This window comes from Idiotropiscis lumnitzeri, unplaced genomic scaffold (genome assembly GCF_059441095.1).
Source record: "Idiotropiscis lumnitzeri isolate Australia: NSW breed Sydney's pygmy pipehorse unplaced genomic scaffold, RoL_Ilum_1.0 HiC_scaffold_26, whole genome shotgun sequence".
In the NCBI taxonomy this organism is placed as follows: Eukaryota; Metazoa; Chordata; class Actinopteri; order Syngnathiformes; family Syngnathidae; genus Idiotropiscis; species Idiotropiscis lumnitzeri.
This window is the reverse complement of record NW_028283564.1, coordinates 70291-74029: the sequence shown is the minus strand read 5'-3', so window position 1 is coordinate 74029 and position 3739 is coordinate 70291.

Here is a 3739-nt window from a genome sequence, read left to right as displayed (position 1 = left end):
ATTGTAGTGTGCCATCAGACGGAATTGAACAGAAACAAGCAGACTGTGTTAGGTACGCAGCAGGCCTGGCAAAGGTCCTACAGAAAACAGCTCATGTGGTCATGGGGTATCCCGTCCAGGTGTTGACAGATCATGGGGTGTCAGCTTTTGTAGCATCGGTGGCATTTACATTGACACCCCTGCGACAAACACGGATGATGAAAACATTGATGGCACCAAACGTTACTTATGTGCATGATGGTGTGAACATGGCTAATCACCTCCTGGAAGGGGCACATGAGTGCGCTCTGAAAGTACAGAAAGGTCAGAAGGTCCGTGAGGACTTGTATGCGGAACCATTGGAAGGTGGACGGGTTATGTTCACCGATGGGTGTTGTTGGCGTGCCAAGGATGGGACACTCCACGCGGCCGCGGCAGTGGTGGAGTGGAAAAGTTCTTTCTTCCTCCCAGTGACAGCTCAGAAGTTGACAATAAAACCCTCCGCCCAGGCGGCAGAGGTGTTGGCGCTGGTGTTGGCCTTGGAACAGTGTCCAGGACAGCAATTAACTGTATATACTGATTCGGCATATGCAGCGTCAGCTGCCCTGATTGACCTAAAGGGGTGGTTGCACAATGGCTGGCTAACAGCGAAAGGCAAAGAAATTGCTCATAGAACTTTGATGGAGCGATTGTATGAAGCAATTAAGGGTCCACACGAATTGGCGATTGTAAAGGTCCCGGGACACTCAAAGGCCAACACCATGGTGGCGAAAGGTAATGAGAGGGCGGATGCTCTCGCGAAAGAGGTGGCTGGATACACCCCTCAGGGCGGGATGATGTTAACAACCCCAGCTGTGGTCTGGGATGGGGAACCCCCGGATCTTCCAGTGGCACCCGAAGTGGCACTGGAGGATATTATGGATGCACAAGGTAAGTCGTCGCCGGAACAAAAATAAATGTGGATCGCATCTAAGGTGGTCAGGCGGGTGGGTCCCAGGGGCCAGCCGGTCCTCCCTGAAGGGCAACTCATGACCTCAGTGTTGGCTGAGGCCCATACAGTGGCACATGTGGGGCCTCAGGCAATGCTTCCAAAACTTCGTCAGTGGTGGCATCCAAGGTTACAGGAGGTGGTCTGGCAGTTTGTGGCGGCTTGTGAACTATGTCAAACATTTAATGCACGACCGACATTAAAACCCAAGCCAGGGGCGTTCTCCCCTGTGGCCTGGCCTGGAGCAGAAATTGTAATTGATTTCACGGACATGATTGACAGGGTGAACGGGAAGCGGTTCCTTCTGGTCATTGTGGATTCTTATTCACGCTGGCCGGAGGCGTATCCGTGTGCAAAGGAAGATACCACGTCAGTCCTTAAAGCTTTGGTAAATCATTATATTCCGACACATGGTTTCCCTGCTTTAATCAGATCTGATAATGGGACACATTTTAACAACAAAGCGCTGGCTAAAGTGGAGGCGCTGTTGGGGCTGAAGCATCGCTTTGGGTGTGTCTACCACCCCCAGAGCCAAGGCAAAGTTGAAAGGTTTAACAGGAATTTGAAAGAAAAATTGGCTAAGATCATGGCTCAAACAAAAATGACGTGGTTGCAAGCTTTGCCCCTAGCCCTGTTGGTCGTCCGCCAAACTGTTCACAAAATAACAGGTTTTGCGCCATTCGAACTATTAACTGGTCGCTTAATGCCAGGGCCTGCCTCCAGATACGAATCCTGGAAATTCGGTTATGCGGATGACTGGGCATTGGTAACCCAAGACAGGGATTTTGGTACAATCAAGAGAACATTATCGCTGGACATAGCGTTGCTCTCAAATTACTTTAAAAGATGGTACCTAAGAATGAACAGAACCAAGACAGTGGTAACAACATTCCATCTAACCAACCAGCAAGCTAATTACAAGCTAAGGGTGGAAATAGAGGGGGGAAACCTGCCGGTGGATTGTGAACCAAAATATCTAGGGGTAACTCTAGACAGAACTCTCACCTACAGGAAACACCTAGAAAATACAGCCCAGAAGCTGAAATCAAGAGTGGCACTAATCCGTAAACTTACGGGAACAGGTTGGGGTGCCAACCAAAACGTTCTACGGACGTCAGTCATGGCACTGTGCTACAGCGTGGCTGAATATTGCAGCCCCATATGGGGCCGGTGTGCACATACATCCAAAGTTGATGTCCAGCTGAATGAAGCAATGAGACTGATATCGGGCGCCATACGTTCTACTCCTATAAACTGGCTTCCAACAATGTGCAACATTGAACCTCCAGCAGTTAGAAGAGAGCAGGCAACACAGATCATGCAAAAAAATATATTGGCACTCCCGGAGGAGGCTCCCCTGTGTCGGGCCCTAGCACACAACCCAGGAGGGCACCGCCTGAGATCCAGAAGACCCTTCAGCCAAGAACGGGAATCAGAGCACACGTCAGCAGATAGGTGGCGCGACCTATGGAGAGGAAATGTACCTGTTGGAGGCGAGAGAATTGGAGACCCCACTGAGAAGCTCCCAGGCTACAATGGAACCAGCAGGAGAGAGTGGACATCCTACAACAGGATCCTTTGCAAACAAGGACGTACAGCCCAAAATTTGCAAAGATGGGGGGCAGTGGCTACGCAAGCATGCCCCTGGTGTAACCATGAGTGTCAAAATATGGACCATCTGATTATAGACTGCCCTTATACATCGATAGAGGGAGGGTATGATACGGTATTCCAGTGTGGAGATGAATTCAAGACATGGCTTTCAGGGATGAGACAGGAGGTGTGAAAACCACACGAAACTACTACTAGTGACGTCACGGGTTGCGTCTCCTCAGAGTTCGTTCGTGCCTCAGCTTGGTTGATACATTACCAACACATACCTGTCAGGGCACAATAGTGATATTCAGAAAACGTTCTCGGTGCACAGCCTCTCTTGCGTCATCGCTAACTGACTGTTCTTCCACGGTCGTTCACCATCTCCATATGAGACTGTCAAGTTTGGTGAGTTTTCGTGTATGTTTAGGGGGTCAAAAATGCGATCGAACGATCGGAAAATAGAAAAAAAATAATAACTAGCGCTGCGAGCTGCGATAAAGGGCCCTCGCAGCCCTGGCAACGTTGGGGTACCGGCACGTTGGAAATGTGAAATATTTACGAGAAAAAACGTGAGGAATCCTCACAAGGAATTTTTGTGGAGTTAAAGTTCAAGCAGTTTTTGTTGTCAAAGCCTCGTCCATGTTTGAAGTAAGTCCAAAATGGCTGACTTCCTGTCAATTTAGAATGTGGCTCCCAGACACTTCTTATTCTGTCTTGGCTTTATACATGCATCATCAAATTTTCAAAAAGTTTGAAGAAACACAGATCCGGGGCTGTTTTCTTTTCCAAATGTTCAAGGGGGCGATAGCGAGCCATTTAAAAAAAATTAAACAACAAACTAATAAAATATTGATGAATTTGCCAGGCCTGATTTTTCATTTAAATTTCGAACCTCAAAATAAGCAAACTTGTTAACCTACTCTGAGAAAAATATCAACAAAAATAACTTGTATTTGCTTTAACCAGTAAGTGGCACTACCACTACGATGAAAAATAAGTTGGTAGATGTCTTCAGGGTTGGACTATCCTTAAATTTGAAAATATTATAGAAGTTAGGATCATCTGATTCATGTTACGGTAGCTTTTGTTGCCACAGAGATTAATAAATTTCTGCAGCACCGTAATGGCTACGCCCTTTGCTGAAAAGTCACAAAATTCAGCATAGACTAAGATCAA